At 37.0% G+C, this 13659-nt stretch overlaps 1 protein-coding gene across 1 annotated transcript in view; it reads right to left on the reverse strand.

The window, feature by feature from the left end:
* Positions 1 to 3178: 3178 nt before the first annotated feature.
* Positions 3179 to 13659, reverse strand: part of shank3a (SH3 and multiple ankyrin repeat domains 3a) — a 651448-nt gene continuing 640967 nt past the window's right edge. The window contains exons 33-34 of the transcript XR_011348059.1: positions 10815 to 10969; positions 3179 to 3307 (exon numbers count right to left, since the gene is read on the reverse strand). The gene's annotated coding sequence lies outside the window, so the exon portion shown is untranslated. The remainder of the gene's footprint in view (positions 3308 to 10814; positions 10970 to 13659) is intronic.

The following is a 13659-nucleotide window of genomic DNA, read 5'->3' on the forward strand; positions in this document are numbered from 1 at the left end:
TATCTTAATCTCTCTTTCCAGCTCTGGCTGGTACAGGCATTGAAGTGTTTTTTTTCTAACCAGAAACACCTGGTAAAAATTCAAGAATGCTGCATTACAACCTGGAAATAGCTGAAATCACGTTTCACGCTGGATTACAGAACACAAAAGTGCTGGAGAAACGCAGGCAGGGACTTTCCTGTTGAACTCCACTCTGAATAAGCTTATCTTCAATCACACATTTCAAAACCAATTCCCTTTCATTGTTGTTCATTTTCATTCTGGCTGACCCCTGTTTTCTGAATTTTATATTATGAAATGTTCTCATTTCAGCTTTACTGTACATAGGTATTTGAATGTTCCCATGTTTTGTATGTGTGTGTGTGTTTTCCTTTGATTTGTTATCCCATTATCGTATTTGGAAGTGATAGTAAGTTATAACCTGCAAGTTATTTTCTTATTGGGTAAAAACTGGCTCAAAAGATTTTCTTTTATTCAACTTTGACATTTCAGAAAATATAGGAGATGAGAAATCATCTCAGGATCCTATGAAACAAATTGTGCCCATGCCACAGAATAGTAATTCCATGATAAAATAACAGGGAATGATGTAAACACTTAGTTGTGACACTTAATATTTCTGATTAATGGACATTCATTGGGTTTAGGAAGAGTTAGAAATAAAACAAGTTTATTTTTTAAAACGTCAGTGTGTGTGTGGAGGGAGGGGTGGGTGGATGGACAAGGGGGGTGTGATGCCAGCAGAATGAAGATGGTTACGATATATATGGAGGTGTAAATAGGAGTAGAAATATATTTAAAATATTAGAGGACAGAGAGAAATGTTGAATGAGTGAAACTTGAGATACATGTTCAGTGATTAAATTTAGTGATTCATCCTGAAAGCTGTGGGATGCCAAGTCAGAAGATAATTCTTTAAACTTGTACTGAATCTTGTTGAAATGGAGTTGCGGGGAAATGCTGAAAGTAAAGGTTGAGAGTTAAACTGATAAGTAAATGGAAATACAGTCAATTTTGAGGAATGAATAAAGCTTTTCAACAAATGAGAAGAAATAATCACTTTTTCATTTTAAAGAAGTGCATTGGTCTCTGATGGTAGGAAGGGTCCAAAAGGGGAGTTGTTACCTCTCCTACACCTTCTTCTCAATGGCACATTTTCACTCAGGGCATTCTGTACCGCCATGCCAAGAAATCTTCAGGGCTTTTGCTTTCCACTTGTACAGAATCCAGACAGTTCCTATCCATTACCTAGATTAACTTGTTACACTTCCTCTTTGACTCCATACTTCCTTCAAATCAAAGACATAGGGTAATCCATAATATTTCCATAAGGTTCCAAGCCACATTTGTTTTTTTTTTCAGGGAAACGTGGAGTATTGCTTTTTTCAATCATATTCAGGACCTTCCTTTTTGTGATATCCCTATCTGTTTCAGGGGATGTTAGTAATCAATATTTATTATAAGATTTCAGTAACAGATATCTATTATAAGATTTCAGACTCCTACTAGAGGAATGAAAGAAAAGGTATGCATGAGACAGGAAAAAGGAAGTCAAGGGAAAAGAAAGGAATCGGGGAAAGAAAACTGGAAGTAGGAATGGTAAAATAAAGCTGAGAAAGGAAAAGGGACTGTGAGGTTTGGGAAGAGGGAACAGCAGGAAAATGGCTTATGGAAGGTTAGAAAAAGTACAGAATGAAATAAAGATGAAGCTGCTTGGACAAGGAAGGAAGCATGGGTATAGATATTAGGGAGAATAGATTAAACATGCAGGATTTTGTGAAGCCAAAAAATGACTGCTTACCAAATGATAAACTGAGAAAAAAAAACAAAGCTATGAATATTTGAGAATACAGAGCTGCATTCGTACAGTGACACAACTTTCCCATGGAACCTTGGTCACCCCTTTCAGAATGGAAAGAACATTCACATTCTCCAATTGGTGATCTCCACCCTTCACCCTACTCCATCTCTGCCCAATCCCACACCTCTCACACCACCCCCATCCACCCCACCCCAACCATCTCCTTGAAACACATGGGGAAAGGATATGGCCAATATTTTTAGCGAGTTTGGGTGGTTAACCAGTTAACCAGTCAGAGGAACACAATATGGTGAATAGATCAAGCAGCAAACTTATCTGGCATGTTTACCACTGTGTTATAATGACAACTGGTTATCTAGACTGAGATTTGCAACAAAAAAGTAGTGAAATTTAACTTGAATGAAAGCAAATTTGTTGTCTGATTTCATTCACCCTATTTACTCTCTTTAATGAAATTAGATCAGTTTATATATGTCTCCCTGTTTTATTCCCTGCAGATTTATCAACTCTCCTTGCTTAAACCCATCAATTTGCAACCAAGGAGTTAAACAAGAAAGTCTGCAGATGCCATGATTATCATTTAATACACAAATGTGTATCAATTTACAACCAACATCATTCATGCCTAACCTGATTTTTTTCACATGCTTGTGTAAAACAGGTAGAATATAGACTAAGAAAAATCTTGCCATTAATATAATAAGCACAATTTGTACATCAACTTGTCGTATGTGACTTGGCACTTATTTATTTTGTTATATTTTACCTGAGTACATCATATCCATACATCTGATACCTGTAAAAGTGAGCCTGGTGAATGCTGGCAGGCTGTGGATCTATGCAAACATCACAGCTGGATAATAACATTGTTCAATGTCCAGATTAACCTACACAAATGTTGTAATCACTAGCTAGTGGACAGGAGTACTAAAAGTGCCAAGTCAATTGTAGTCCTGCTACTTACTCTGTCTGAGGATAATCAATAGAAGAGTGTAGGGACAGAATGACAAGCAGGCCTTGAGCTATTAAAGTTGAAGATTAAAATATTTCTTCTTTAGGGTTGAAAATCACGATGGAAAACAAACCTGGTATGATGTGATTGATGATGAATTAAGTATAGGCTTGCCTTGTCATCTTGATGCTCAAAGCAAGCAAAATACTTTCTTTTCAAATTCAAACAAACAGTCCATCTGATAAAAGATGATAAACTTTTACTTAGAAATTTATTACATTATATAACAAACATAGATTCTCTGTGGTGCAAGTATCACAATAAGAAGATTAAAGTAACCCTTTATACTTCTATTTTGTGAATCTGTCAAATAATAATTCTTAGAAAAGAATGTCAAGCATCACCTTAGTACAAAGAGATGTGAAGTGGTCTGGGCAAGCAACCTGTTGTGGCTTCTGATGGCACAAAGTCACGACTCACTCTCCCTCACTTGCCTTTTAGTTTTAATCAGTTCAGTCTTTTAAAACGTCCACCTAAAGATAATGATAATTACTGAAACAGCTGGTCATAATCAGCACACTGCTACCTTTAACATGGGCTTTGTTTTGAAAAGCAGTGTGTTAGAAGGGTGGTTATAAATGGTGGGATAGTTCTCCCTAGAATTCACAATATGTACCTTTATCAAATGAATTTGATAGTATTGTATTAAAGATTCGTTCATGCAATGCTATCCTCTACTGCTGTCCAAGATTCCTCAACAATTTTATCCATTTTAGAGTACATATCCTCGATTTATAAGCCCAGGCATTTCAATCAAGAAACATTTAACTAACAACCATAGAATACTTTTACATAGATTGTACAAATATATGGACATATGGGTAATTTGCTTTGGAAATATATACTAATGAAACCGTAGTCAATAATTCTTTGTTGTGATAGGTACCACCTTATGGATGAGATAAGAGGTTACTCTTGATTCATATTGGAATTAAAAAACTGTCACTGGGGAACCAGTGGACGAAATATTTTTCATGATAGGTCAGTGATGGAGAGGTAACTGAAATTAGGGTTCAAAATGCATCACACAAATCCATTAATTCGATTCCTCTGTATGCCTTATTTTCAGATATCTGTTATTCTCTATATAAACTCTTGGAACCCCTCTCTTAGGGGCAGCCTGTTACTTATTCTGGGTATTTGAATTCTATACATAAAATTCTATGAGACCCTTGGATTTGATTCTAGCTTGTATCTCATTGCCAGGTTCCATATTTATATATATGTATGTATGTATGTATGTATGTGTGTGTGTGTGTGTGTGTGTGTGTGTGTGTGTGTGTGTGTGTGTGTGTGTGTGTGAGTAAACAATGCAACCTGCTGCTCTCCCCCATCTAGTTTGAAGATACCCTAACATTACAGTCCTGTATTCTGTGCAACAAGTATTAAAACAGAATTTTTTAAATTTTCATGGAGAATCGCATATAAACTGATCTTGATTGTTTTGGTGTGGTTCGTGGATGAGTAATAATTTAAAAAAATTAAAATTGTATATTCAGACTCACTTTTATTTGTGTGAACTCTATGACGTTCCTGATGTTTCCTTTTGTAGAATTTAATTCTGAGGATTGTATAGCACAAACTGTACAGAAAGGCACAGTGGATCTGATCATTTCCTTTCTGGCAGATCTCAATGACCTGACCTCACCCGATTCTACCTAAACTATGTGGGGCTGAATGATCCTTTGGTTTAGTTTAATAATTTCTAACTCTATGGACACTTGTTGGAGTATGCATCCAGAAATGCCCTTTATCTTTCCTTCCCTGAATGACTATTACATCTCGGCCTTAATCATGTGTGTCAGCAAGATATTTGACTGTAAGACTGTAAGTAAAACACATAATGCAGTTCTGTGATAGATAACCAGAACAATGAAATGTTACTCTGCAGATGGTCCCTCTATAGTACATGAGGATGACCTGGGTACCAAGTTTGGCACTGGTCACTGGAGAATAGGAATAATATATGTGAGAATAGGAAATAATTTGGATTCGAGGTGTGGCAGAGGATCCAGATCAAACTGGAAAAGTGGGCAAGGAATAGCAGAGGTATGGTCCCTTCGTATATTAAAGCAGGCTAGGACTTATACAGTAAATGAGAGTGTGGTAGAATAGAGAAATGTACATAGACTGATGAAAGTAGTGACAGAAGTAGACAGACTGGTGAAGAGGCATTTTGTACATGTGCCTTTATCATTCAGGGGTTGGAGTACAAGGCATGAATCATCATATGACAAATGTACAGGACTTTGGGTATACACTTGGAGTCTTCTACACAGTTCTAGTCACCCAGCTTTTGGAAAGATGTCATTAAGCTGGAAAAGATGCAGAAAAAAATTAACAAGAATCTTATCAAAGTTGAATTATGAGCGACTGAATAGTCTGGACTTCTATTCCTGGATCATGGGAGGCTGAGGGGGAATGCTAGAGAGATATTCAAAATCATGAGGCATAGATAATGTAAATAGTCATAGGCATTTTTCTAGGGTAGGTGAGATGGGAAAGATTTAAAAGAACCCTGACAGGCACCTTTTTAACACAGAAAATGGTGAGTAACACAATGAGCAGCCAGAGGAAGTAGCAGAGGTGGATATGATTGTAACATTTATAAGAAATTTAGACAGGTTCATGGATAAGAACAATTTTATGTTAACTTTGAATGGATATGATATATACAGTACTTTCAAAGAGTTTGAGGATGTCAGAAAAAGCAATTTGTAGGCAATGCACAAAATGTCAATGACCTGATATAACTGGGATATAATCTCAATGTAAAGGACAGAGAGTACAAAATTACAAAAGTTCATTTGGGAGAATGTTGCTAATTAGTAGATTGCAGATTCAATAAGATATGGGTAGTTTCCGGGAATTAAGTTGATTAGGTGAAAGAAATATCAGTAGCAAAGCATATTTATGATCATAAATTTACTTTCATAATTTGGTCATATTTAGCAAAGGAATAGCAGAAAGAGAAGCATGAGTAGCCAAATTGCTTTAAGTGCTTGCTCTGTGATTCTGATTTTTTAGCCCTGCACTAACCTCACATCTCTTGATTCCCTAAATATTAAAAAATCTATTGATCTCCATCTTGAACACGCTCAATCTCAGAGACCCTACAACTTTCTTGGGTAGAGAACTCAAAAGATTCACCATGTTCTTAATGAAGAAATTTTCAGTCTTGAATTGTCAACCCTTTATTTTAATGACATCAAAGGAAGGGTATATTATAGGCTTTAGGGGTATAAATAGGTTGCTAAACCTGGATGACATATATCCAAGGTTATTTAATAAAAAACTGGGTAAGGAATTGTAGATACTCTTTCCATCAGTTCTTAATCCTAGGAAAGGAGACAGAGGATTGGAAGATTGCTAATTGACAGCACTTTTGTGCCTTGTTCTGCAACCCCCACATAAACATTTCCTGTTTAACTGCTAATATTAAATTTTTATGGAAAGGGTAAAAACACCTATCTCATTGCCTGGAGAGAAGTGGGTTGAAGGAAGCTGTGGTGAGAGAATATAAATTGTTAACATAATGAGTGCAGATGAACCAAAGACAAACATACAAACTAAAGGAAAAATAAAATATGTCAGAAGAAATATCCCTATACAGAGGCGTTGTTTGTTTAGAGTAATAAAAAGTCATGAATAAACAAAAGATGAGTAAGATTTCCTCAAGGCTGGTTATAGCAGAACTCCAAGGTGGTTATGATCATGAGGAATCAATAAAGCATCAGAAAGTGTAAAATGAGGATACTACAGGGATAGACATTGATGAGTCAAATTAATAAAAAGATATGTTTTGATGGGATGAATATGGTACAACAGGCTTAGATGAGAGAATTAGGATGATAGATGAAGTGGATAGAGTGAAATACATGGGACATTGGATGTTCTTGATTAATATAATGAGACAGTAAGGTTTCTAAAGGGATGAATTTTAATGGAACGATGTGATAGGATGAGACAGGATCTTAAGGTGTTAATGAATGAACCTGGATAGGGTAGTAAATGTAATGAAAATGATGACCCAAAATGGGAGTTTTCAATGAGGTGAGATTATTAAATGGAAAAGTCACAACAGAATACCAAGGGTACTAGAGATAAATTACAATGGAACAGCAAGATTACTTGTGATGACTTCAGAAGTAGCTAACAGTTGATTTATAATGGCAAAGAGAAGGGAAATGTTATGAGAAAACACCAAGAACATTTAGAAAAGTATTAAACATGGGACTCTGAGGATATAAATAGACCAGTTACATGGAAACAATGAATGTACAAAAGACATAGGTTATGATTGAAATATGAGGGTATGAAAGGGACAAATAGCAAAGAAATACTGAGGGTTCTAAGTGAATGAAACTTGATGGAATAATGAGGATTTCAATGATGACAATAGAATATTAATGATGTGACTGGCAGACTAAAGAAACAAAATGTGGTGGAAAAGAGGATGTACTAGAAGGATAACAATAGGACTATAAGTTGATGTTACAATGCAACAGTCAATAAGAAAAATACATTTTTAGTGAACTATTTCTGTGAGGGTCCATGGGATCACCAACTTGGGATGAAAATTGTCCTATGAGGAGAGATTAACATAGAAAAATGCAAAGTTATTAATTGAGACAAGATTTTGAGAGGGCCACAGGGTAGATGCCAAGAGGCTATTTCCTCTAGCTTGAAACTGCAGAACTAGTGGACTATACTGCAAGATAAAGGATGAGGTGTTCAGAACTGCAGTGAGGACAATTTCCATGAAAATGGTTGGAAAACTTTGGTGTTCTCTATCTCAGAAGGCTGTGAATGATCGGTATTTGAGTGTGTTCAAAGCTGAGATTGATACATCTTTGAATAGCAAAGGATCAGTATTTATGAGAATCGAGTGAGAAAATAGGCAAGGTACAGAATCAACCACAATCTTGTAGAATTGTGGACCATGGCCAAAGGGCCTTATTACATATCACAGAATTGTTATAGCAGAAAGAGACTTTCCAGCCCTGCATATTCTTTCCTTTCAAGTATTTATTCAGCTTAATTTAGAAAGTTACAATTGAATCTGCTTCCACCTTTACCTCCAAGAGTGCATCCCAGACCCTTCTGCTGATGGGAAGTTTTCCTCTAACTACATCCTTCATGCTTTTTGAGTATTTTTAAAAAATCCCATTCCTAATAATATCTGTTCTGAGGAGAATTTGAATAATCTCTCCCACAAAACTGTAATTATTTTAGTAAAACTGCCTTGCATGCTTTCTGACGCCTTTACATCTATCCTAAAGGGTGGCACTCAGAATTACTATCCTCCAGTTGTGGTCAAACTGGTATTTGATAAAAATTCATCATGACTTTCTTCCTCTTTCATTCTCTGCCTGCTTATAAAAGCAGAACTTGGTCCTAGGTGATCTTTAAAGCTATGTTTTTCACCCTGATCTATTCCTGCTTTTATTTTAATTTTTCTGACTGTTTAATTAAAAGGTTACAATGGAATAGTGAGGTTACAATTAGATAGTGGGAGATTGACTAGGTAAAGTTATGATGGGACTGAAATGACCTTTCATGATGTTGTGAGAGAACAAAAGAGGAGAGTTGTGATTGAATAAAGAGAGTTCAGAAGCCACAAGTTTTAATGTAACAGTGGAGGTACCAAAGAAATGAGTTGCAAGGAGCCAGTGAAACTACTAGATGAACAACTTATGAGTAGATAGTGATGGGATTAAAGGAATAAGTTACAATGAGCAAAATGATAGAATGAGAAAAATGAAGAGAAAAGATACTCAGAAATTTTATAGATAGGAGAATGAGGGTTCATAAATAGATGAGTTATAATGGGACAACAAACACACAAAACATTCAAACAACAATAGGATCAAGACTGAGAAAGATGTTCTTTTGATGCAGCTAAACAAAGAGATGGCAGAATTGGATTGCAAAGCAAACCAATTTTGACTATTCAGATACTGAAGAAGCTAGTTCCAATGGTAAATGAAGATACTGAAGCTTATGATGGGATTGCAAGTGCACTAAATAGACAACAGTTAGTGCCCTGGCGGGATGAAATGAAATGTTAGTGTGGTACCAAATCACCAAGTTACCATGGACAATGAGGTACCAAAAGGATGAACTACAGTGGACGGGGAAGGTACTGAAGCAAAGAGGGATGGGACTGTACAGGGGCTGCAGGGCATTGTTGATCTGGAATTATATTATAATGTAGCCTTGTGGTTTATAAGCTCATTATAATCACTTTTGCTGCTTGAATGTAATTAGTCAACTCGGCACTAACCAAGATCAATCTTTCAGGCATATTGACGTTTTTACAGTTTCTAGTAAGTCCTCATTAATGCTTAATAGCTTATGCCAGGGCACACACAATTTCTATCTTCAACTATTTCAACATATCAAATTTTTGAAATCAATGGTCTTATTGACTGCCCAGTGCAACATTCCATGTGGCCCTAACACATACACAACACAGGTTCCAGGTTCATTCAATGATTTATGCTGCTTTTGCTGATATTACTCATTCCAATATTTAGAGCATTTCATTCAGCAAGAGGTTAGTATCATCCATGAATCTCATTCCTGATTATCCTGTTTTAACCCTGCCAGAGCAGCAAATCTGTTTATTTTTTATTCGTACACTAGATATGGAAAAGGTCAGCATTTATTGCTCACTCCTAATTGTCCTTGAAATGACCATGGAATGCTGCCTTCTTGAACTGTTATAGTCTATATAATGCAGGTACTTTTACATTGCTCATGAGAAAGGAGTTCTAGGACCTAAACCCAAAGTTATAAAGGAATGACACTACATTTTCAAGCCAGGATAATGTGGCTTCCTTATGCTTCCTTTTTCTTTCCTGAATTGGGAGGTGTTGTTCAAAAGCCTTTTAAGTTACAAGTGGATTTGGATTTGATGTACAGTATGTGACAACCTTCATGTGCCACTGGTGAAAAAAGTGGATATTTAGAGTGGAATAATTTGTTTAACAGAAGCCTTCCCAAATCATCAGGTAGAGGTGTGGGGTTTGAAGCTCACTTCAGCTAGAATTATTAAGTGGATATCAAGCTTTGATTATGGATTTATATGATTGGGTTGTAAATATGATTCTGGATGAGAATGGAGAATACGCATTTTATCCTCTCAGATGCTACATTCCAAAGGCAAAGTATTTGGAAGGAAACCCCAAAATTCAATATCTTGCGAACACACATGAAGAATGGCAAATTGCATAAAAGCATGAGCATTCTGGGCCACCCTGGATTTGACAACCGCCCCATCCCGCCCTTCAAAGATGGGGGTCAAAAAACAGAATTTGGGCTAAGATTCTTTTGATAGTTTTGGAACAGGACTTGTCTGGGGTGGATGAAGATGGTGGTGTTATGTGTCTGATTAAGCATGGATTTTAAATTCCATTGATTTTTAGAATAAAATTGATTATTGTTAAATATTGGTTATGTGTAGGAACCCCCCTCAAACTAAATAGAAATCATGGTTTCCTTAGATTTTAAGACCTTTCACCTAAACATAATATTAATCACATGAGACAAATAGTGAGTAACTGTCACTCAAATAGGTTGACTATCTTAGGAACATATGAAGAATCGCCTGATCTGACATTTTAGTAGATAGTGCGCAAATTGTACTTCAGCTCTATTTATTTAACATTTCCTTATATCCTCATTAAACCCAACCATAAAAATCTATCTACCTCAATTTTGAAACCCCCCAAAAGTCCACCAACATTCACCTCATTTTGGAAAATGAGTTCAAATTTCCCACCACAAGATCTATTACTCTATGAACCATTGGTAATAGGTGCACTTCTTTACTACTTCTGTTGTTTTGGCATAGAATCGCCAGAACAGTTGTTACTCCAAAGCTTCTATGGTTCTTATACTAAAGTCATAACAAACAGTAGGGAAGGTGTCTTGCAAAAGGTTCCCATCACACTCTCTTTACAATAGCTTCCTCACCTTACTGCACAATCAAAGAGGTTCTCTGTTGTTGGTTGCTTTAAATTTGTTTCCTCAAGAAGTTATTATCAGATTCATGTTGTCATAGAATGAAGTTATGCCTGGATTACGGGGATATTACAGTCGGGATGAATCAGATCAAACTGACAGATTTCCTTTACAAAAATAAAAATACATAGATGACGTTAACAGTCATTTTGTAGCTGAGGAAAACAAAATCTCAAATTCCAACAGTCCAAAGGATATTCCACTATATGTTTTCTATGAGCAAAGATTTTACAGAAAGCAAAAGAGACCCCAATTTTAAACTATTTAAATCTGGGCATTCATTTGATTTGTTGCCTGACTTCATGCTGTTAGCAAAGTCAATAGGAGGAACGTTGGGCCAGAATTACATGGGCATCCAGCTTTCGCATCCACTCCGTGTCTGTGGAGTGACTTCCTGTCAGGGCTGAAGGGATTGCAGTGGAGGAAACATGCCTTTACACCTTTTTGAATCATAAAATGGCAGCTTTTATGTTTGCATTGCACTTTGGAATCATTTAAATCTTGGATGATCGTATAAAAGTGGGATAATTTTCTTACTGTTGATTTCAAAGTTACATAATGTGTCTTTCCATTAGGCTCAGGCTCATCTGTCCCATTCTGAAAGATGGTGCACAGCTTGCCTTTTTAACTGGGTTATCTTAAAAATCACCAACAGGAGTTAATTGATCAGTCTATCTGTATAAGGTAAAATATCCAAGAAATGTTAAATACCCTTTAAGAAATGTACTGTACTGGTGGCAAGAGTGCGTTGATGAAGTAGGGAACTGGGAATATTTCACAGTTAATTTTCTTATGTGGTAGCCCACTCTCCAAAGAATTTTAGTCTGTCGTGTGTCATCAAGTGTGTGACTGTTGAGTCAGAAAATTAAAGGTAAGAATTAAAGGTAGTTTGTCGTTTTCACATTGTAGGATGAAAGAAGAACAGTATATGGTGATCATCTGACTTTAAAGGGAAACTGTCCAAAATCATTGTGCATTTCCTTACAGTAAATGTTTCAAATCCCAAAGGGAAAGAATTACAAATGAAGAAGTTAAAGGTGAGTCCAGGACAATTATGTTAGCAAAGATGAGCAAATTTTGAAATGGCCTGATTGTAAAATTTACATGGATAGCAAAACTAAAGGAAAGGAATGACTGAATATATGTATGACTTATGGGATTGAAAACTGTGGGAACAGGGTGGATTGTTTTGGAAGAGCGATAGGGAGAAGTGCGTGGTGAGACAGATGAATATAAATAGAGGAGATGTGGGATTGACTGATTTGGTAAAAGATGGGTGAATTATGTGAGAAGTGGGTAAATGCATCAACTTGCTGTTGAATGATATGGGGAGAAGATTAGAACATAGAACATGGAACAGTGCAACTCAGGAGCAAACCCTTTGCCCACAATGTCTATGCTGAACACAATGGCAAATTAAACTAACCCTCTGCTGCTTGCACGTAATATGTATCCCTCTATTCCCTGCCTCTTAAATGATACTATTGTATTTGCTTCTACCACTACCACTGGCAGCCCATTCTAGGGACCTACTTCTCTCTGTGTTAAAAACCTGCCATGGACATCTCCTTTAAACCGCCTCCCCCTCACCTTAAATGCATGTCATCAGGTATATGACATTTTTTCTACCCTCTATGAATCTCATATTTTTTATCCATTTCTATTAGGTCTCCCCATCAGTCTTTGATGCTTCAGAAAAAGCAACCTACATTTGTCAGACCTCTTCTGAGAACTCATACCCTCTAATCCAACTAACATCCTAGTAAACCATTTCTGCACCCTCTTCAAAACCTCCACGTACTTCTTGCGACTAGAATTCCACAGAATATTCCATGGACGGATGAGCCATAGTTTTATATTGATTGATAGGTGGGTTGAAGAATGGGGAGAACCTGGCTTGATTGGTATGAGGTGAAGATTGTTGATTTCGAGGGATATGAGGTGAAAGTGTAGAGTTGAGGTTGGTTGGGGATAAGTAATATGCGTAAGTGAGTAGATGGGACTGTGATATAGGATTATGTTAAGGAAAGTGTTATGAAAATGGTCTGGGGTGATGACAGATAAGGAAAGAAGGAGGGCAAGTGAATTTGGCACACATGGCGAGGAGGAGGAGGATCATTGGCGTTATGCATATGCTGAAGGGCTAAGGCTGATTCAGGAAAAGGTTTCTGGGTTTACAATAAATTACTCAGCTTTCTCACTTTAGGTTGCAGCTTGTATGTTGATAACCATCATGTTGAATCTCTTCTTCCTCACGCTCCACAAAACTGGTGCAGTTTTCACTGGACGTACCTCATGTCCATCCCTTCTGTACTCATTTCCCACTTTATTTTTTTTTGGTCAACTCTCAGTCTCCTACTACAATATTGAACCTTCACTCATTTCCAACTTTTCGTCTATCTCTTAATGTTCCATTTTGACAGCATTACATCTTAATGGGGTTCAGCTCAACATCAGTGGCCACTGGCAGCCCTCAACAGCTTTATTCTAGTGGCCATGCTTTGAGTGTGAGCACTGGCAAGAATGCTGGCAAGCAATTTGCCATTCCAGGCCACATCTCAGATAAGCCTGATCCTGCTCTCCTCATTACCCGAACATGCCTGAAACATGTCAGGGAAAGGATGTAAACAGATAGTGATCAGGCTGAGGAACCTGGGTAATTTTATTCCTGCTTCTTAACCCGTGGATCCTGAAGCCATCTATGGATCCTGAATGCAATGCTGGCTAGCAAACTCATGTAGCCTCCACTCCTTGCCTCTGCAACTCTGGGCAGCAAAGGCACTTATAAGGTGTGAGC

This window comes from Narcine bancroftii, chromosome 13, assembly GCF_036971445.1.
Source record: "Narcine bancroftii isolate sNarBan1 chromosome 13, sNarBan1.hap1, whole genome shotgun sequence".
Classification (NCBI taxonomy): domain Eukaryota; kingdom Metazoa; phylum Chordata; class Chondrichthyes; order Torpediniformes; family Narcinidae; genus Narcine; species Narcine bancroftii.